This window comes from Bos taurus, chromosome 2, assembly GCF_002263795.3.
Source record: "Bos taurus isolate L1 Dominette 01449 registration number 42190680 breed Hereford chromosome 2, ARS-UCD2.0, whole genome shotgun sequence".
NCBI classification, from domain to species: Eukaryota; Metazoa; Chordata; class Mammalia; order Artiodactyla; family Bovidae; genus Bos; species Bos taurus.
In genome coordinates this window covers 101,192,986-101,215,400 of record NC_037329.1, presented here as the reverse complement: position 1 = coordinate 101,215,400, position 22,415 = coordinate 101,192,986, and the positions used below count along the sequence as shown (strand labels likewise).

The 22,415-nt window shown below is 38.6% G+C and overlaps 1 protein-coding gene across 1 annotated transcript in view; it reads left to right on the top strand.

The window, feature by feature from the left end:
* The first annotated feature begins 6,862 nt into the window (after window positions 1-6,862).
* Window positions 6,863-22,415, top strand: part of IKZF2 (IKAROS family zinc finger 2) — a 203,932-nt gene continuing 188,379 nt past the window's right edge. The window contains exon 1 of the mRNA XM_059878940.1: window positions 6,863-7,185. The gene's annotated coding sequence lies outside the window, so the exon portion shown is untranslated. The remainder of the gene's footprint in view (window positions 7,186-22,415) is intronic.

Genomic DNA, 22,415 nt, shown 5'->3' with positions numbered 1-22,415 from the left:
CCTGTCCATCACCAACTCCCGGAGTTTACTCAAACTCATGTCCATTGAGTTGGTGATGCCATCCAACCATCTCATCTTCTGTTGTCTCCTTCTCCTCCCTCCTTCAATCTTTTCCAGCATCAGGCTCTTTTCAAATGAGTCAATTCTTTGCATCAGGTGGCCAAAGTATTGGAGTTTCAGCTTAAAAATCAGTCTTTCCAATGAACACCCAGGACTTATCTCCTTTAGGATGAACTGGTTGGATCTCTCCACGGGACTCTCAAGAGTCTTCTCCAACACCACAGTTCAAAAGCATCAATTCTTTGGCACTTAGCTTTCTTTATAGTCCAACTTTCACATCCATACATGACTACTGGAAAAACCATAGCCTTAACTAAATGGACCTTTTTTGGCAAAGTAATGTCTCTGCTTTTTAATATGCTGTCTAGGTTGGTCATAACTTTCCTTCCAAAGAGTAAGTGTCTTTTAATTTCATGGCTGCAATTGCCATCTTCAGTGATTTTGGAGCCCAAAAAAAGTCTGACACTGTTTCCATGGTTTACCCATCTATTTGCAATGAAGTGATGGGACCAGATGCCATGATCTTCATTTTCTGAATGTTGAACTTTAAGCCAACTTTTTCACTCTTCTCTTTCACTTTCATCAAGAGGCTCTTCAGTTCCTCACTTTCTGCCATAAGGGTGGTATCATCTGCATATCTGAGGTTACTGATATTTCTCCCGGCAATCTTGATTCCAGCTTGTGCTTCTTCCAGCCCAGCATTTCTCATCATGTACTCTGCATATAAGCTAAATAAACAGGGTGACAATATACAGTCTTGACATACTCTTTTTCCTATTTGGAACCAGTCTGTTGTTTCATGTCCAGTTCTAACTGTTGCTTCTTGACCTGAATACAGATTTCTGTATAGGCAGGTTAGGTGGTCTGGTATTCCTATCTCTTTGAGAATTTTCCACAGTTTATTGTGATCCTCACATCAAAGGTTTTGGCATAGTCAACAAAGCAGAAGTAGATGTCTTTCTGGAACTCTCTTGCTTTTTTGATGAGCCAGAGGATGTTGGCAATTTGATTTCTGGTTCCTCTGCCTTTTCTAAAACCAGCTTGAACATCTGGAAGTTCACAGTTCACGTACTGTTGAAGCCTGGCTTGGAGAATTTTTCACATTACTTTACTAGCCTATGAGATGAATGCAATTGTGCGGTAGTCTGAGCATTCTTTGGCATTGCCTTTCTTAGGGACTGAAATGAAAACTGACCTTTTTCAGTCCTGTGGCCACTGCTGAGTTTTCCAAATTCGCTGGCATATTGAGTGCAGCACTTTCACGGCATCACATTTTAGGATTTGAAATAGCTCAACTGGAATCCCATCACCTACACTGCTGCTGCTGCTGCTGCTAAGTCACGTCAGTCATGTCCGACTCTGTGAGACCCCATAGATGACTGCCCACCAGGCTCCTCAGTTCCTGGGATTTTCCAGGCAAGAACATTGGAGTGGGTTGCCATTTCCTTCTCCAGTGCCTGAGAGTGAAAGTTGAAAGTGAAGTCATTCAGTCGTGTCTGACTCTTAGCGAACCCATGGACTGCAGCCTACCAGGCTCCTCCATCCATGGGTTTCCAGGCAAGAGTATTGGAGTGGGTTGCCAGTGCCTTCTCCATCACCTACACTAGCTTCATTCATAGTGATGCTTCCTAAGGCCCACTTGACTTCACCTTCCAGGATGTCTGGCTGTAGGTGAATGATCACACCATCATGATTATCTGGGTTGTGAAGATCTTTTTTGTACAGTTTGTGTATTCTTGCCACCTCTTCTTAATATCTTCTGCTTCTGTTAGATCCATACCATTTCTGTCCTTTATTGTGCCCAACTTTGCATAAAATGTTCCCTTGGTATCTCTAATTTACTTGAAGAGATCTCTAGTCTTTCCCATTCTACTGTTTTTCTCTATTTCTTTGCAATGATCACTGAGGAAGGCTTTCTTATCTCTCCTTGCTCTTCTTTGAAACTCTGCATTCAAATGGGTTTATCTTTCCTTTTCTACTTTGCTTTTTGCTTCTCTTCTTTTCACAGCTGTTTGTAAGGTCTCCTCAGACAGCCCTTTTTTTTGCATTCCTTTTTCATGGGGATGGTCTTGATCCATGCCCCTTGTACAATGTCACAAACCTCCATCCATAGTTCTTCAGGCGATCTGTCTATCAGATCTAATCCCTTGAATCTATTTGTCACTTCCATTGTATAATTGTAAGGGATTTGATTTAGGTCATACCTGAATGGTCTAGTAGTTTTCCCTACTTTATTCAATTTAAGTCTGAATTTGGCAATAAGAAGTTCATGATCTGAACCACAGTCAGTTCCCAGTCTTTTTTTGCTGACTGTATAGAGCTTCTCCATCTTTGGCTGCAAGGAATATAATCAATCTGATTTCAGTGTTGACCATCTGGTGATGTCTGTGTGTAGAGTTTTCTCTTGTGTCACTGGAAAAGGGTGTTTTCTATGACCAGTGTGTTCTCTTGTCAAAACTCTATTAACCTTTGCCCTGCTTCATCCCATGTTCCAAGGCCAAATTTGCCTGTTACTGCAGGTGTTTCTTGACTTCCTACTTTTGCCTTCCAGTCCCCTATAATGAAAAGGTCATTTTTTGGGGTGCCTCAAGGTACCTGCCTTTAAATTGAAGGAAAAACATAGGGATCAGGAAACAGAAAATAAGGCAAGTTTAATAACTATGCCTAGTTAAAAAAAAACAAAACTAAACAAAAACCTTGGCATATGGAACTAACTGGAAGGGAACACATCAGAAACTTGCCAAAAATTATTTTTTTAAAATTAATTTGACTTCACTGGGTATAGTTGCAGCATGTGGGATCCAATTTCCTGACCAGGGATTGAACCTGGGCCCCCTACATTGGGAGCTTGGAGTCAACCACTGGACCACCAAGGAAGTCACCCCTAAAAGACTTTTTGAAGGAATTTTAGTGTCAGGGAAACTGTGAGCCAGAAAGTCGTTAAAACCACCCTTAGACAAGAAGAAAGATACCGAAGCTTCACAATCGACAAGGAGAGGGCTTTCCTCAACAACCATGTCAGATATTTCTGCTGAGGATAACAGCTAAGGAAGAAGCTCTCAGAGAGATGAGCCAAGGGTCGTAGAAAGCAGATTCAGGGACAGAACGAGAAACTGCGTCTCGGGCAGTCAGCCTTGGGTAGACAGTGCCTACCCAAAAGGATTCATCATTTTTGTGGGTCACTGACAGCTGTGTGTATCCTATTCATTTTCTGACTGGAAGCTTTTATTGCACTTACACTCGGGGAGGGACGCAGCTCAGTGAACCTAGGGAAGGCTACATAATTTGCAGTGTCCACTACAAAATAAAAATGTAGGGCCCCTGGGGAAAGTTGCCATTAAAGCAGGGGTCCCCAACCTCTGGGTCATGGACTGGTACCTCCTGTCAGATCAGTAGCAGCATTAGACTAGAAATAAAGTGCACAATAAATATAATGTACTTGAATCATCCCGAAACCATCCCTCACTCCTGCTCCAGGGAAAAATTGTCTTCCATGAAACCAGTTCCTGGTGCCTAAAAGGTTGGGGACCACTGCATTAAAGGCACTAAGCTATAAAACCTTATCCTTTCTTTTACAGCATTTTTTGACTTAATGGTATTTTATGTTTGCTACTTAATGTTATTCTAAATAATATTTAATTTTATTTCTCATCTCTCTATTGTGCCATGCCAGTTTTAAATGCAAATATGAGAGCATTTAACTCATGTGGAATTACTGAAATTACACAACTCTTATTTTGTGGCTCAAGTATGCATATGCATTTTGTTCCTGCTAGACCAGTGGAAATGCTGCATACTCCCTATTCAACTGTTTTTATTTTGCTTATCTGTGTATGCACATTCCTTCAATTTGCTTTACTACTTTTGGCTCACTGGTGAGTAAGGAAGGAATGAAAGAAGGAACTATGATTGCTCCATCTTTCCGTTTCCTTCTATGGCATCATTTTGTGTAAGTGATTGGCTAATACAGGGAAAGACAGCACAAGAGAAGAGGATATGTTAATGATGCTCCTTGGTCTTTTGTATTTCTTAGAATGCCATTGCCTTCTTTCTGTGTTCAGAGCAAGTTATTGGTTCAATCAAAGCACAGTCTTTCAGTGACTGGATGGAGCCTTCGATGAGCTCACTTAGGGAGAGATGAGTAAGCTCTTTGTGTGGGAAAAAAAGTGAAATGAATACTTGTTAAATAAAGAGATAGACTATTGTACTCAACAAAACCTATTTCTTTTTTCCTTCAGGGCACAGAGTTAGACCACATTTCCAAGCCTCCCTTATAGGTAGATATGCCATGAGACCGAGACCTGTCAGATGGAATGTGGGCAGAGAGATGCAAGAATGCCTGCCCACCAGCACTGTGCTTGGCCATAGATACTTTCCCAATGATCCCCCGCTGTCTTCCTTCCCTTGTTCATCAGGGAAAAGCAGAGATTTCGGCAGAGGCCTCCAATCCCCAAAAGAGATGATTGAGCAAATTTGGAAAGGTCCTGAATCTCACTAAATTCTTTGAGCAAGGGACAAAATTTTAATGTGTTAAACCCCTGAGATATTTAGGCTTGTTGATTATGTTAGTCTCTTCTGAATAAGAGAAACTTCTACCCTCATAAGAAGCTATTTTTAACAGGGATTTATCATCATGAGGACTTAAGTAGCAACAGGACAAGTCAGGTTGTCAGCTGATCCTGGAGACTGGACAGACACAAGGGTCAGTTCAGGGACTTAAAGATGTTGGTGGTGGGGAATCATTGGTGCAGGAGGCCACTGGTTAATTGCAACATCTGGGTCTAGAACTAACCACGGATGTGTATGTTAAAGTTATGGTTTTAAAGTTGGTAAGCCATGGTGGAGAGGGGTAGGGTCAAGAAGATTTTATAAAAAACCAGTATTATATATAGTTTCTAAGAGACCTTCTGTGAGACCTAAGTAGCACCTCTCCACCCGCACTTCTTTATTCTTTGTTATTATGACACCTGCTTATTTCCATCATGACATGTAAAACAGATATTCATTATATATTTAATTGCTGAATTCTTGATTGTCTGTTTTATCCAGGAGAATGTGTTTCATAGGCTTAACTTTGTCAGTTTTATTAACTCCTGTGTCCAATAAAAGTGTCTGTCACTGAATGAGTGAATAAATAAATAAGTACATGAAATATGCAAAACCTACACTCACTCATTGGGACATTTAACACTTCAGATCCTCTTTACTTGGCTCCTGCCATGTCCTCTGGTACACGGTGAACGGCTCTTCCATGATTGAGTTCAGTTTTGCTTGAATGGATTGTTGACTCATGCTCTTCAGTCTCTACAGCACTGGACAGTCTATTCCTTAGACCTCTGCCATTTGCCTGCTGTTATTAACTTTGCCCAATACCTGCCCTGCCTCTGCTTGAGTAGATCTCCTAGACCTTCTTCCTTGGATTTGGATGCTTTGTCCTTAGATGTTGCTGTTGTTCAGTTGCTAAGTACTGTCTGACTTTTTGAGACCCTATAGACTGCAATATGCTGGACTTCCCTATCCTTCACTACCTCCTGAATTTGGCTCGAACTCAGGTCCATTGAGTCGGTGATGCTATCCAACCCTGTGCTCATCTTCTCATTCCTGACCTATCTTCAGACTCAGGAAGTCCAAATGATTCTTGCTTCATACCCAGGATCATGTGTCTTCTTTCTGCCATTCTGAGTCTAAGCATACCCAGAGAGGAGCTGCTTTTCAGCTCTCTCTCCAAATACCCTTAAGCATTCAACACAGAACAGGTTATTGGGCTTAGCTCACCAACTATCCTGAACTAATGTGGTTCATTTCAAACACATAAACTTTTTAAAATAAAATGGGACTGCTTAAAATAAAAGAGGAAAGGATTTACTTCAAAACTAAATTGTTGTTTCAGTTGCTAAGTTGTGTCCGACTCTTGCAACCCCATAGACTGTAGCCTGCCAGCCTCCTCTGTTCCTTCTCCAGGGCATCTTCCAGACCCAGGGATCGAACCTGTGTCTCTTGCATTGGAAGGCAGATTCTTTACTACTGAGCCACTAGGAAAGCCCTCAGCACTAAGTAGTACTGGAGGGAGAAATGTTGATACTGTCCTAATCAGACATTAATCTCAAGGAAGGTCTGGACGGTCAGGGACTATGTATATACTACCTTAAAAGTGCTATGCACATAGCAAGTACTCAATAAATATTTTCTTATGGATTGCTTGGTTGTTGTGACTAAATAATTTTGACTGATATTGACGTAGTGGAACATGCCAGAATGTCTGTTCCTAGTTCCAGTCCTCTTTAGTAGCCTTGGCTTACTATCCAAATGATTACAGACTGAGGTCTCTCTCATAGCTACATTTCATCACAGCAGTGACAGTAATGAAGTGGCTGAGTGGACGTAGAAACTGTTCATAAAATCATTTCAAGTAAAGGGCTTCAAGATCTTTCTGTTGTTATTCAAATTACATCATTATTTACCACAGAACATAAAATACAAGGTATCATGTATTTCCTCCATTATTGAACTAATACCAGCCAAACCTGTACACTACAGTTGGTCACTCAGGATTTGCTTCCTCAAGCATCCTATTCTTTCACTAAATTGTGGATAACTGGAATTGACAGTGTCATGGACTCTAAGGGAATTCAGTGTTTTGCAATGAACAGGCCATGGGCAGTGGATGCAGAAAACTGGGAAGTTATTATGTATCCGTATTGAGACAAACACTTCGGCTGCTGCTGACAGACTGTAACTTTTTATTATATGAAAAAAAAAAAGTAGCCCAATGGGTTGCCATGGAAATGTTTATGATGTCACAGAGGATGATTACTCTCGTAATCTATAAGCAGCAAGAGCAGATGTGCTTGTAAGAAACAAAGATCTTGTTTTCATACAAATGTTCTCAAAATAAGACACAAAAGAAGAAAAATACCCAGAGCACACGATGCAAAGGAAAAAAACTGCTTCAAAATAGAATGTTTTACAAAGTTTTCCATAAAGCTTCAGCTGCTCCTCGAGCACAACCAGCTTGAACATGGATAGCAGACGTGAAATTACAGTACTCACAAAATTAGTATTCAAGCTGCACAATGTCTCTTTCAAAGACTTCAAGCATACTTGCATGTACAATTACAGAAGCAGGTAATGAGGGAGATTTTGATTTTTCCTCTATTGTTGTTATTGTACTTAGCTAGATAAGTCTCTATAAAAATTGCTTTGTTAACTATAAAAGTAAGCAATATTTATTAGTTCTATTGAAAAGATCTTCTGGTTCTTATTATAAGAACCATTGGATGATTTTCCAAAAACACACATTATTCTGTCTATGGAGATGGGTAGCAACATATCAACTTTTAGTAAAGAATTAAAGCTAAGTAACAATAATCTGCAAGCTATAGTTTTTTTTTTACAATTTTATTATTTCACATCACAATTAATTTCACTTCAATTATTAGAGATTTTAAAAAGGATATTCAAAGTTTATGACTTGGACATCCTGGAATATATAGATAGGATAAATAATATATCAAATGAATGGGTTGTGTCAAAATATATTACAGTGCTTTCATTATGTCACTTTAAACTTAATCCTATACCATGGTGGTCATTGATACCTTCCCAAGTTAATTCTCCAGATTCTTAAATCAGTCTGCCACAGTAACCTTCAATATTTCTTAGCATTAATCAAAGTTTAAATAATAAAAATGAATTAATTATAATAAAGTTCTCACTCCATGCAATAAAAAAAACCCTCTCCATCCAACTTGCAACATGGATTTGCCAATAAAAGTTTTAATTCTGATGTAGCTAAATGAAAGATATGAACTGAGTGGAAAGGAGATGAACTAACAATTCTGACAATTCTGAAAATATATTGCTCTTAAAGAAATCTACCACAGAACAATAGTTTAGATTAAAACATAAAAGGTAAGTCTAAAATATTAATATATTGAGCTATAAATCTTCATTACTATTAGTATCATATGCTTATACATTTAATTTTACTTTCAATTTAATGTCCAAAGTAACTTTTTATTTTCATTCAAATGAAAACTTGTCAGTTTTACTGAGAGGTAAAAATACTAAAATTACCTAAAATAAAAATAAATAGAAGTTAAAGATTAAAAATTAAAAGTTCACCATCTTCTCTAGCCTTAAAAGAAATTGAGAATAGGTAGCAGGTGTTTCTGAAAGCTAGACTTTAATCCTAGTTTTAGTTCTGTGACCACATTGAAGTCATACACTATTTTAAGACATAAGCTCACTTTTTAAAAAGTAGATAATATGAATATACTACTCTAAATGGACACCAATGCTAGACGTGCACAATGTGAACTGAAATACTATAGTATAATCTCTAAAGAAGAGGATTAAAAACACTTAAGAGGCTCTTTCTAAACACTGCAAAGGTTTAGGAGAAACAAAGAGATGTTTATTTAAGAGATGTTTAATAACTGCAAAAGGCAGTAATAGTTTGGTTGATATAGTCAAAGGCCTAAATTTTTTAAAAGGCATAGATATTTGAAAATAGAAAAAGAAAAAGGAAATTACATTAAAAGTGATTTTTAATGAATGAATACTTAGGCAGCATTATAGTATTTTATACTATATTATTGATGAGGGATTCACCTCTATGATAATCTTTATTAAAAATGATACCAAATTTGTGTAAATCACTGTACCAAGAAATAAGGATTCTAAAGAAAAAGACCCAGTCTTTCTATAAAATTGCTCTAGTATACTATGGGAGATAAGACGCAGACGCATGAAAAAATAGATTTTCAGTTCAGTTCAGTTCAGTTGCTTAGTTATGTCTGACTCTTTGTGACCCCAGGAACTACAGCATGACAAGTTTCCCTGTCCATCACCAACACCCAGAGCTTGCTCAAACTCATGTCCATTGAGTCGGTGATACCATTCAACAGTCTCATCCTCTACTGCCCCTTTCTCCTCCTGCCTTCAATCTTTCCCAGAGTCAGGGTCTTTTCAAATGAGTCAATTTTTCACATCAGGTGGCCAAAGTATTGGAGCTTCAGCTTCAGCATCAGTCCTTCCAATGAATACTCAGGACTGATTGCCTTTAGGATGGACTGGTTGGATCTCCTCGCAGTCCAAGGGACTCTCAAGAGTCTTCTCCAACACCACAGTTCAAAAGCATCAATTCTTCAGCACTCAGCTTTCTTTATAGTCCAACTCTCACATCCACACATGACTACTGGGCAAACCATATCCTTGACTAGATGGACCTTTGTTGGCAAAGTAATGTCTCTGCTTTTCAATATGCTGTCTAGGTTGGTCATAACTTTTCTTCCAAGGAGTAAGCGTCTTTTAATTTCATGGCTGCAGTCACCATCTGCAGTGATTTTGGAGCCCCCCAAAATAAAGTCTCTCACTATTTCCATTGTTTCCCCATCTATTTGCCATGAAGTTATGGGACTGAATGTCACCATCTTCATTTTCTGAATGTTGAGTTTTAAGCCAACTTTTTCACTCTCCTCTTTCACTTTCATCAAGAGGCTCTTTAGTTCTTCTTCGCTTTCTGCCATAAGTGTGGTGTCATCTGCATATCTGAGGTTATTGATATTTCTTCCAGCAATCTGGATTCCAGCTTATGCTTCATCCAGCCCAGCATTTCTCATGATGTAGTCTGTATACAAATTAAATAAGCAGGGTAACAACATACAGTCTTGATGTACTTCTTTTCCAATTTGGAACCAGTCTGTTGTTCCATGTCCAGTTCTAACTGTTGTTTCTTGACCTGCATACAGATTTCTCAGGACGCATGAAAAAATAGATTTTACTGTGAGTTAAATGATAACATTATTGATGTTGATAGTAGATGCCTAAATAAGTTAACCTAAATGAAATTACAAAGGGTGTATTTATAATGTATGGTAGAAACATAGATCCAGGACATAAATACAAAACGTGGCTTAATGATTCAATATAACTAGAGCAGTTTACGCATAAGGTGTGAGTGAATACAGTGTCATTTCATACACAAAGCTTTTGTCTATAGTTTTTTTTTGTCTTTGATTTCATTAAAAATGCTCAAGTCAAAATTTTCCATCTTAAAGATTCTCAACAAGAGAAAACAAAAACTGGATTCTTTTTTAGTCTTTGAGGGAGATAATTTGCAAACTGTAAACTTTTCCTCCCAGACCTGAGTATAGTTGAGTTGAGTTCTTTATTGCTAGGTGAGGTTTTTCAAGTCAAGACACAGAGGCTCTAGTTTTCAGTTGGCTGAGGTCCATATAAAAAAGTCTCAATCTGAGATATTTTATTAGGAGGAGGATGTTTTGAAGAATAAGCATGAGATGTGGGCATTCTGACTGATGTGGCAGAGAATATATTTATTTTTCTGATTTTCCTTTTAAAAAAATGGAAAGCGATAAAGATACTGGGAAGGAACTCAATAGAAACATAAGATACAAAGCAATGGTCAGCTTTTATGTCATTTTAATAATTGCCCTAACTGCAATCACACTGACTTCAGAACGTCTTTTGTAAAACTGCCACTCAGAATATTTGCTTACTTAATTAAGTAAAGAAACACAATATAACCTTTACCAGGGAGCAGAGCTTGTCTCAGCCTTGCTTTGATCAGTTACAAATATTACTTCATTTAATTCTTATTAAAAAAAGCCTTATGAGTTAATTTATATCATTAGGATGCACTTTAACAGATGAGGAAATAGAGTTTAAGAAACAGTTTCAACTGTTAAGTAACACAGTAAATGACAGAGCTTGGATCTGACCCTAGGCCTTCCGGATTGAAGACTCTGGATCCTTGTAGCACCAATGGCACTTCTGTCACTATCAGCTGGGTCAAATTTCTCTTGGAGCACTGAGCTGGGAAATGTAGTGTGTTTGGGCTGCCGATTTCACAGCTTCCTAGATAATTAGGACTATGTCATCTATAGCACGTTTCCTCTTTTGCCTGATTACTATGAATTCAGAAGTATGTTTTGTGTTCAACTGCAGCTTTCTGGGGGAGAAGGCAGTGGCAACCCACTCCAGTACTCTTGCCTGGAAAATCCCATGGACGGAGGAGCCTGGTAGGCTGCAATCCATGGTGTTGCGAAGAGTCAGACACGACTGAGCAACTTCCATTTCACTTTTCACTTTCATGCATTGGAGAAGGAAATGGCAACCCACTCCAATATTCTTGCCTGGAGAGTCCCAGGGATGGCGGAACCTGGTGGGCTGCCATCTCTGGGGTTGCACAGAGTCGGACACGACTGAAGTGACTTAGCAGCAGCAGAGCAGCTTTTTGGAACCAAAAAAAAATTTTTTTTTTTCTTTTCCCTTTGCTTTCTTTTATGTTACACATAGGATTTCATATTATTGTTCTCTAGAGTTGAGTTTAAATTCTTTTAGGAAGTATTGGAGGATCAACCAATCATCAACTTCGAACAGCATCACTGACTCAATGGACCTGAGTTTGAGCAAACTCCAGGAGATAGTGAAGGACAGAGAAGCCTGGTGTTCTGAAATTCATGGGTCTGCAAAGAGTCTGACACAACTGAGAGACTGAACAATAGCAACAGTAACCAGAAATCAGTCTTGAACAGAACTTCTGTTTTCCAGTTGACAAATCAAAAAATTACAGAAGACCAGCAGTGACTCCCATCAAACATTTAAGATAAGACGTGGCTAAACTAAATGGAAAGCTCACCTGAAACCAGCGATCTTAACTGCTTCTAGTATTTAATGATAAAAGCACATATATTTAGTTAATTTTGACCTTTTCAAGGCATTCATTCTTTCCTTCAGTAGCACCAGAACCTCTGGTCACTGTTCCATTCTTTTTCATTTCTTAAAAAAAAATGCTGGTTATAACACTCAGGAGATCAGTCCTGGGTGTTCATTGGAAGGACTGATGTTGAAGCTGAAACTCCAATACTTTGGCCACCTCGTGCGAAAAGCTGACTCATTGGAAAAGACCCTGATGCTGGGAAAGATTGAGGGAAGGAGGAGAAGGGGACAACAGAGGATAAGATGGTTGGATGGCATCACCAACTCAATGAACATGGGTTTGGGTGGATTCCGGGATTTGGTGATGGACAGGGAGGCCTGGCGTGCTGCAGTTCATGGGGTCACAAAGAGTCGGACACGACTGAGCAACTGAACTGAACTGAATGGGTTGCAACCTGAATTTGAAAGACATTGTTATAGGAAACATATTTTGAACCTCTACACCACTTCTAATACTCTGATATTCATTTAGAATGGAGTGGAAAGCTAAGGAGAGGAATGGGTAATCTAGCTTTGAATTTTAGCATGCAATGAAAGACATAGCTACATAGAAAAATATTTCAAAGCCATGTGGATGGCTTAGAAACAGAAAACAAGTTTGTGAATCACAGTTTTAGGCAGTGAGACTGATTTCTTATCATCAGGTAATTCTGAAAAACTGTGCATAGATTTTTAAATAAATGATTCATATTTTAAATCAATGCTGCATGCTTTCTACATTAAGCATTCCCATGGACAATTTATTTGTAAATTAAAATGAACATTTTTAGAAAGTGAAAAATCCCACTCATTTTAACTTGCATATTTATTTACCAAGATGACTGAAGAATATCTATAGCTCAGGGAAATGGCTTTATCTATATTTCCATAAATTACACTGGCAAGCTTTATGTCTCAGTTGTATTATCCTATATTATTTGTAGACTTAAATACAAATTATCTAATTGACTTAAAGGTCTCCTTTGAATAATCTGCAATGGAGATTTCTGTTTTTAGTGAAAGTAAAACTGTTTCTTTTTTTTTAAGAAAAGACTCTTCAATTCTATTTTGATTACATGTTACATTGGTCTTTAAAGGCACATTATGGCCTATGGCTGTGACAAGAAACAGACATAAGAATATTTTGCTTTTATCAAGACTGTTAATTTCTATTTACTTTTTGGCATTGTCATCTGACACTTTCTCTTATCCTTTTGCCATCAGCTCTCAGTGTATAATGCTTGGCAAAATCCAGTGACTTTGGTGAATAAACCAGACTTTATGTGATCCAGAGGCCTTAAGCTTGTTTTGTTACCCTGATTTGAAGGAAGAAATGGAATTGAGTTGGCAGAGAGAAAGCCAAATCCATCAAAGTTCAGAGGAAAGAGTGCTCGAAACATAAATGCAAGAATTAATATAAGCAAGCTATCATCTAGACTAGTGGTCATTTTATGACAACGATCTGTAGGAACTTGGACAATGTTAACTGTTTGTAAAGACCTATTACTGGAATCATTCATTTTGTAAAATAAGAACTGCTACAATCTCTGGCCACAAAATTAAGATATAGATAATAACAAGCATATTTAACCTCTAAAGGCCTCATTGTTCATCTGATTCCAATTTAAAGGAGTCAGAAAGTTGGTAAGAAAATTGAAATGGAGATGGGAGCTCCAGTGATCAACATATTTTTTTTGTACTCTCAGTTCAAATACTATCAGCATTTGGTATCTCCTCTCCTCTGATTCCGGAGAAGGCAATGGCACCCCACTCCAGTACTCTTGCCTGGAAAATCCCATGGACAGAGGAGCCTGGAAGGCTGCGGTCCATGGGGTCGCTGAGGGTTGGACATGACTGAGGGACTTCACTTTTTTTCACTTCTATGCATTGGAGAAGGAAATGGCAACCCACTCCAGTGTTCTTGCCTGGAGAATTGCAGGGACGGGGGAGCCTGGTGGGCTGCCGTCTATGGGGTTGCACAGAGTCGGACATGACTGAAGCGACTTAGCAGCAGCAGCAGCAGCTCCTCTGATTCAATGCCTCATCACTTCAGTTCAGTTCAGTTCAGTCACTCAGTATTGTACAACTCTCTGCGACGCTATGGACTGCCCAGCTTCCCTGTCCATCACTGACTCCTGGAGCTTACTCAAACTCATGTCCATTGAGTTGGTGATGCCATCCAACTGTCTCATCCTCTGTCATCCCCTTTTCCCACCTTCAATTTTTCCCAGTATCAGGGTCTTTTCCAATGAGTCAATTCTTTGCATCAGGTGGCCCAAGTATTGGAGTTTCAGCTTCAGCATCAGTCCTTCCAATGAATATTCAGGACTGATTTCCTTTAGGATTGACTGGTTTGATATCCTTGCAGTCCAAGGGATTTTGAGTCTTCTCCAACACCGCAGTTCAAAAGCATCAATTCTTCAGTGCTCAGCTACCTTTATAGTCCAACTCTCAGATCCATATATGACTACTCTCACATTCATACATGACTACACACTACTTCATCCCCTTCCAAATCTTTCTTATATAGTTTTGGAACTCTTCTTTCAAACAAAACAAACAAATAAGCAAATCCATATTATATTTTCTCACTTATTTAAAAATAATTTATTTCCTAAATGAAAGAACTTTTCCTTGGGGCTACTACTCCCCTTTAAGGCAGGGGGGAACATGTTACTTCACATAGAAACAAGGACACTTTTAAGAGTAAAATATAGCACTATTAATAACTGTGTCAGGATCACAGGTGTAAATCAGGGTTGTTATGGGCAAACTAGATGCCATGGTCACCCTAACTATAATTTCCATTTCCTCTGATGCTCCTGCTGCTGCTCTTCACTGCCTCTCTCCCTTGCTGTTATTTATCAGCTGCCTCCTGGGGACTCATTCTTCAAAGACTAGTTCAGTATCTTCCTGTTCTCCCAAGACTCCTGATTATCTTGTCACTTTTCTCATAATCCACATTCTGGAGGTCAGGACTCTCAGCCTCCAGTCTGGGTCCTGCTGTCTTGTCCTCAGCAGAGACACCAAATTTCTCTTCCCGGTCTTCTATACTTATATACGTGTCACTCAGAATTCCCTCTTATACAAGTTATTCAACCCCAGTGGAATCCCAGGTGTCTGTATTGCTCTACTTCCTCTTGGTCAGTACCTGACCTATTAGTATTCTTCTCTGTATAGCTTACTCAGTCGTTCATTGTTTCAATCTATTTCTTTTAACTGAAGATCTTTGATCAGTCTCCCAGCTCCCTACCTGCTGGAATTTCTACACTGGACACACGTGGTTCATTTTGTTTCCAGATTATTCCTGGGCTCTGAGACTGGCTATTGTTACAGCATGGAGCACACTGGTGGCTTACTTGTGGTCACCAGCCTCAACTGGTTCCTCTATTTCACCCATCAATTTTCCATACTTTTTTAAAGTTAGTCTCTCTCATATTCTTTGTAGCAACCTATTCCAAGCTTATTCACTCTTTTCTTAAAACTTGGAATACAGTCAATTTTCCTTTCACTCTTAATAAATAACACTGATATCTTCTTCAAACCCTCCCCAACTCCCCATTATGTCAACTAACAAACTTATTTGCATCTGCATCCATCGTTTCTTGCTTAAGTACAGAGGTTATATCCTCCTTACCAGGAACTAATTATTTCACTTGTGCTCTAGGTTATTATTATTATTTTTTTCTGTCTCCTCAGGAACTTCACCAATTTGCTTCTATCTTCAATCTCTAAATTGTTATTGACAGCTTCTCATCAGCACGGAGGGATGCTGATGTCTTACACAAAAAAACCAAAACTTTCCTCAACTACACATCCTCCTCCAGCTACTAGCCTCTGCCTTTACTTTCACAGCCAAACTCAGGGACATTCCTGCTCCATACAGCCTCTCTCCCTCGCTTATTCTCTCAACTCTGATCTGTTCTTTGCTGTCATCACTACAGGCATCATCTGTTGCAGTTAATTTCTTTCTCTCTCTTTCTCAGATCTCTAGGTTTGCATCTCAGATCTCTGAATGGTTCCATTTAGACAGCTTATCTCAAAAATACCGCTGTCCCTCACAAATCTCCATAAGCAAGCTAGCCTGGTTGAAGCCGAATATCCACTGAGGTTCTACAGCAGGCCAAAGGATGAGTCTATAATATTCTCAGGGGTCAGAAGAGAAATCTGGCCAAAGGACAAGAGTCATGTACACAGTGGTATGACCTTAGGGAGCTTCACTGTTCAGGGTCTGGCCTTTAGCCTTGTGGGGTTGCAGAAATTCAAGTTCCTAGGTGTACTATTAACTAAAAATGCCTAAACTCATAATACATGGTTGTACAAAATCCAAGAAACATCATTTATTCATAAAGAAAAACATAATTGCCAAGTTTGTTCTTGCCATATAGGAAAATGACATGAAGAGTGAAAATACCACAAAGTTGCTAATGTTGGTTTTGAACTTGATTTAAGGGCCTCTGTGTATGATAATTTGCCTAATGGTACCAGGTCTCAGAGCCTGTACTGTCCACCTGCACCTCAGGAATGACCTCTGAAGGCAATCTTCCCAAAGACTTCAGAGTAAGGTACTCCTCTCAAATTCATATTACATTGTGAAAAAGATGACCACTTTAAATTTTTGCTGTCTAGGTTTAATTGGCTTGGTTAAATATTTAACTAGCTTTCTGTTAAGCATTCATCCTCAAACATAAATACCATTGTTGTTTAGTTGCTAAGTTGTGTCTGACTCTTCTGAGACCCAATGGACTGTAGCCCACTAGGCTCCTTTGTCCATGGGGATTTCTCAGGCAAGAATACTGGAGTAGGTTGCCATTTCTTTCTCTCGGGGATCTTCCAACCCAAGGATTGAATTGGCACCTCCTGCTTGGCAGGTGGATTCTTTAACACTGAACCACCAGGGAAACCTAATGTAAATATTCAGTTCAGTTCAGTCGCTCAGTCGTGTCCGACTCTTTGCCACCCCATGAATCACAGCACGCCAGGCCTCCCTGTCCATCACCAACTCCTGGAGTTCACCCAGACTCACATCCATCGAGTCAGTGGTGCCATCCAGCCATCTCATCCTCTGTCGTCCCCTTCTCCTCCTGCCCCCAATCCCTCCCAGCATCAGAGTCTTTTCCAATGAGTCAACTCTTTGCATGAGGTGGCCAAAGTACTGGAGTTTCAACTTCAGCATCATTCCTTCCAAAGAAATCCCAGGGCTGATATCCTTCAGAATGGACTGGTTGGATCTCCTTGCAGTCCAAGGGACTCTCAAGAGTCTTCTCCAACACCACACTTCAAAAGCATCAATTCTTCGGTGCTCAGCCTTCTTCACAGTCCAACTCTCACATCCATACATGACCACAGGAAAAACCATAGCCTTGACTAGACGGACCTTTGTTGGCAAAGTAATGTCTCTGCTTTTGAATATGCTATCTGCTGCTGCTGCTGCTAAGTCACTTCAGTCATGTCCGACTCTGTGCGACCCCATGGACTGCAGCCTACCAGAGTCCTCCATCCATGGGATTTTCCAGGCAAGAGTACTGGAGTGCGGTGCCATTGCCTTCTCCAGAATATGCTATCTAGGTTGGTCATAACTTTCCTTCCAATCAGTAAGCATCTTTTAATTTCATGGCTGCAGTCACCATCTGCAGTGATTTTGGAGCCCCAAAAAATAAAGTCTGACACTGTTTCCACTGTTTCCCCATCTATTTCCCATGAAGTGATGGGACCGGATGCCATGATCTTCGTTTCTGAATGTTGAGCTTTAAGCCAACTTTTTCATTCTCCACTTTCACTTTCATCAAGAGGCTTTTTAGTTCCTCTTCACTTTCTGCCATAAGGGTGGTGTCATCTGCATATCTGAGGTTATTGATATTAAATATTAGGAAATGTTAAATTATTTCTAAGAATATATTATGAAGATATCAGACCCCTTGTTCATTTCCTTTGTTGGCTATTCCATAATGTTTGGGGAAGCTCTTCTGATTAGGGCAGGTTATTCAAAATGCCCTAAAGCAAATTTCCCCCAATAAAGGTATTATTTCTTTTTGATTTTAGGGGGAAAAAACCTTCCTATTGAGAGAACAAATATGTAACTTTTACACCTGTGCAAACTTGGATAGAAAAAAAACTAATTAAAACAGTACAGGTTTATCCATCTACTCCAATATTCACTGTATTTGTAGATTAAAACAGAAATAAAAATTCTAATCTCACAGGCTTCACTTAATGGGTCCTAGCAAAATGTCCAAATTGACCTTTACTATAAACTGAGAGCTGCTCTCTACTAAGACAAAACCTGTTTCTTGAAATTTAAAATGTCATTGAAGAACACCATAACTATTTAAAATCACAAAGTTCACCACAAAAACTCCTTTATTCTTTGCACATATAGGTGAAGTAAGTCTACAAAAGGGAGGAGTTTGATGCTTCTGTTTCTTGGTGCTATAAATCAGAAATGACCCCCTTTGAAACAAAATGTGCAAATATGCTTGGTGATCCAGAATTTAAAATTAAGTTCTTGTCTATATCTCTTTACTCAATTCTTTAGAAGGCAGTTATCCTTTAATTCATCCTCAGTGGTTCTCTTGTCTTTGCTTGTTCAGAAGAGCTCAAGGTAAGTATTTATGAATATCTGATGCTAAAGTATTAGATGTAAAATAAGTTCTGTTTCACACACAATTAAGCACTGGTTTTGGTAGAATTCCATGCTGGCACCACATTTGAATAACCTCCTAAGAACATCGTAGACATTCAGTTTTCCTTTCAAATGTTTCAGTATCAGACAGTGGGTTACTAAATGGGCTGGATTTAACTACAGCAACAGGATTGTATGATTAATAAATATATTTAGTTATTAAGAAGACAGAATAGCATACTGGTAATTACCATGAGGTTTCTAGAACTTAAAACATATCTTTAAGTCCAGCTCTGACATTGTAGGGCTCTGGCCTAGATAATAATGTCTCCAAGTTTCAATTTCTTCATACGAAATATGTGGCTAGTATTATCCCTCTAACTTGGGGCTTATGATGCCTGGCATAAAATAAATGCTTATAGAGACAACAAAATCTATGGCTTTCTTAGTCCCGATGGCACCCCAATTTTGTTGGGATTAGTTGAATCATCAGTTTAAAGTACTGCATTACATTATACAGTATTCTTTATTTTATTTTATTTTTAAACTTTACAAAATTGTATTAGTTTTGCCAAATATCAAAATGAACCTGCCACAGGTATACATGTGTTCCCCTTCCTGAACCCTCCACCCTCCTCCCTCCCCATACCATCCCTCTGGGTCATCCCAGTGCACTAGCCCCAAGCATCCAGTATTGTGCATCGAACCTGGATACCTCAAATAATTGTATTGTTGCTGAATAATTGCTCAGTTTTTATCACAGGTGCCATGAAAAATGTACCTGAATACCTTGTTTGCTATGTTTAGTTTTGTTTTTGAGTTGGCTGCTAGAAAGCTACACATTTTGTGGCCTGACTTAAGGAAATGTTTACATGGGAATTTTATGTAGCTTTAGTACTATTCTCACTTAATGTTTTCACATGTTTTACTTTCTTCTTGCACCTCTAAATTTAATATTATATATGTAAATATAATACTATATATAATTTACTAATTATATAAATGTAAATATATGGTGTTATTGTTAAAGAATCCACTTGCCAACACAGGCAACTCAAGAGACGTGGGTTCATTCCCTGGAAGAAGGAAATGGCAACCTACTCCAGTATTCTTGCCTGGAAAATTCCATGGTCAGAGGAGCCTGGTAAGCTACAGTCCATGGGGGTTGCAGAGTCAGACACGACTGAGCAACTGAGCACATGCATTTATATAAGTTGAGCACATACAATTATATAAATTATATAAACATATATCCTTATAAGCTACTTTAAATCAGTCTAGAACAAGGTAGAATAAAAAATATAATAAAAAATGAAGTGCTGTAGATTCTGCATGAAGATTTATTTCTCAAAAATAGTACACTTGAAAGACACAGTTTTCCAATGAAGCAGTTTCTGGAATATGGTTATGGGACATTTGATGATATCCTTAGTCTACTAAGTGGGACTTTCCCTGGTGTCTAGCACCTCACCATGACGTCAAATTTTCTGTACCTTTATGAAGTCTGAGTAGAGCTTCTGGGGGAGAGATTCTGATGGTGCTATTCTCATCTTCATAATTCATGTCTTGGGACATTTAAGAATGCCAAACTAGCCTCTATTTTGAGCTAACCTTTCTCTAAACCACAAGCCATGAAAACTAGATGACATTTGACTTTACTACCTGAGAGTGACTTGATTCAGCTCCCTCCTTCCATACCTCAAGCCCTCTTTCAGATTTATCAGACAGGAAACGGCTTCCAATACCTATCCCTGTAAGGCTCTTAATTCCCTAGGTTGCCACTATCTGGTTATAAAAAGAGGACGGTTGAATCCCTGGATTCTTTCCTACACTTACTATTGCTAATGAATTCTACTTTCTTCCATTGATACAGGATTGTTTGGGGGCTTCCCAGGTAACTCAGTGGTAAAGAATCCACCTACCAATGTGGGAGACCTGAGAGACTTGGGTTCAACCCCTGGGTTGGGAAGGTACCCTGGAGGAGGAAATGGCAACCCAGTCTAGTATTCTTGCCTGCAAAACTCCATGGACAGAGGAGCCTAGTAGGCCACAGTTCCATGGGTCACAAAGAGTTGAATAGAATTGAGCATGCACACACACATACAGGATTATTTAAACCTGTGATTAAACTGCTAGACGGTGAAACAATTTTACAAAGAGCTGAGGCTTCTCACAAACACCAGGCATATAGTTCTGTGAGCTTTTTTGAGTATTAAAAAAATCAGGATCATATGCCTATTGGCAATGGTTTGACTACCAAATATTTCTCTTGAGATGTGACCTGCCATCACTTTGCTTTAGACTATGAATATCTCCAGCAGAATCCAACTATTGATGCTATAGATCTCTAGGCTAGTTGGCCCTATGTTCACCTTCCAATTCCAAAGTCAAATGATCACTTTTGATTTTCTTCTTGCGCTCAGAGGGTGTTTATTATTCTGTATCTAAAGTAATGCTCATGAGACAACGTATTCTTTTACTGTTATCCTCCATTCATGAACTTTGTCTTCAAAATTTGAATCATCTTTTTATTTCCTTGTACTAATATTTTAATTGGAGGTTTCCAATAACCTCAATATACTTTCTTTCTTTGATAATTTCATGACTTGCTAGAAGAATCTTCTTCCCCATGCCTTTTGGAATTGTTTTACAAGCGTCATCTATCTGCACTTGTCCAAATTCAAAGTTCCTTCATCTTTGCACTGATCATACTCATTTCTTCAAATGCTGAACACACCTACATTTTAAAGCAATTATGGAAGTTTCTAATGACATATCTAGAAATGTATACTTTCATTTTCTTTTCCCCAGAAATCTCTCCTGTCTTATCCCCTTGGTCTTAGTTTAACTCCCACGATTTATAATTCTCATTTGGGATAGAGACAGCTTATCACCTGCTCTACATCAAAATGTGCTTTCTAGAAGAAATCTGATATTCTACTGGACCGTGAATTTGTCATAATGTTACCTTTTCTAGGGACATGGGTATGTGCACAAGAGCCTTATCAAACTGCAAAGTGACACTCTCAAGAACTGTTCAAAGAAACTACTGTTCAAGGTGGATGGAATGAGAAGACCCCTACCATGTGGGACTCACATGCCAGCAGGACAGACTCCAGACCATCAATGTAGTCACGGAGGCAAAGTTGGAAGATATTTACACACCTTACTTATGAAATGGATTTGATATCTTAGGATGTTTTCTTTGAAACTATGGTTCCATTTAGGGCTTCCTTGCTTCTTCACAGTGCCAATCTAGGTCGACAGGAGAAAGTGAGACCATTGTTCCATATCCTGCTTAAAAAGAGAACAACACTTCAAAGAGAACACCACCACCTGACAAAATAAAACAAGCAATCAGATTTAAAACACTGTGCCTATGTGTGCTTGGCAAACTTAACTTTTTCAGGAATTCAAATAATTTTAGGGCACCTTCTCTGGTTGGTTATGTTCTATATCTACCACAATAAAACTAAACAAGAAAAATCAGTATATAACTGGTTTCCAAAAAATGTCTTCTTTGATATTAGGAAAGTACTGCAGTGTTTCAAATTGTCCCTTTCTTCCCTCTGCTAAAAATAAAACCCAAACTTAAAAACATAAAGTTAATTGCTTGAATAAACAAAAATGAACTTTTAGTCTAATTCTTTTAAAGGGTACTAGGACTTTTAAATCTAAATCAGACAAAATAAATTCTCTGAAGAAAACAATATTAATACCTCATGATGTACCCACCCTTAATCTACTCTGCCTTTTAAAAATGTTCTTTGCTAACTGTACTTAGTAATTATAGAATTAAATCTGTTGCATTCTTTGATAGCTTGGTTTATGAACTATCAGATATTAACATGAAATAATTTATGAAACAGAGAGGTCACATAAATGTATTTTACTCAAAATTATTTTAACCAATTTTACTATTCATACATGTAAAACTTTATATTATCTACTAAGGTATCCACATTCTTCACGTGGGTCATAAGACAGAGTCGACCTGTTAACGTTATTTGTA